This window comes from Myotis lucifugus, unplaced genomic scaffold, assembly GCF_000147115.1.
Source record: "Myotis lucifugus unplaced genomic scaffold, Myoluc2.0 scaffold_124, whole genome shotgun sequence".
Classification (NCBI taxonomy): domain Eukaryota; kingdom Metazoa; phylum Chordata; class Mammalia; order Chiroptera; family Vespertilionidae; genus Myotis; species Myotis lucifugus.
Window position 1 is genome coordinate 1,841,134 of NW_005871172.1, and position 775 is coordinate 1,841,908.

The following is a 775-nucleotide window of genomic DNA, read 5'->3' on the forward strand; positions in this document are numbered from 1 at the left end:
CTCCAGTTGCTAACTTTGCCTTCTCACTCAGCCTCGGGCTGAAGAGGAGCCAAGGATACAGTGTGTAGAGATTCGCACTGAGCTGTCCCAGGGAGTGGAGCTCGAGGCTCCTGGGCCCCCAGCTCCCCTGAGACTGAGGTGCTAATGAAACAGCTCCTGACCCTGACCTTGGAGTCCCAGCCATTGACGTCAGCAAAGATGAAATAAGTAACCTGACTCTCCCCCTAGTGTGTGTGTGGGGAGCAGGGGGAATAGTCAGGGACCTGGGGAGGGGAAGGAGTGGCCAGAAGTCAGGGCCAACCAAGCTTAGGCCAGGAAGAGACGGTGGAGTGGCCCCTGGCATCGGTGACACAGGAGAACCCGGTGGTGGGGTGCTTCCAGCCAGTGGGATGTGCTATCTGAGCGAGTGGCCCAAATCCTTTCTGAAAGCAGTTATCCGGCACTATAGCCACTATCAGGTAAGACCAGGAGCCGACACTGCCGTGGTCACCCTGGACACTGAGCTGCAGCCCCGCTGTCACGGGGCGTATCGCTGTCATATATGTGCAGATGCGTGTGCACCCACCTGGGGTGAGGCTTGGCCTGCACATCTGGATGCACAGAGTACTCCTGTGGCCATGCCTGGATGGTCTGCACAAGTGTGATGTGTTGGGGTTAGAGGGCCAGCCTGGCCTGTGGCTTTCCTCCTCTCTCACAGCCCCAGACCTGAGCTGATGCTGAGGAGGTCCCAGTGGTGGTCTCCCCCACCCTGGGATTCTGCAGTGGGGGTGCTGGG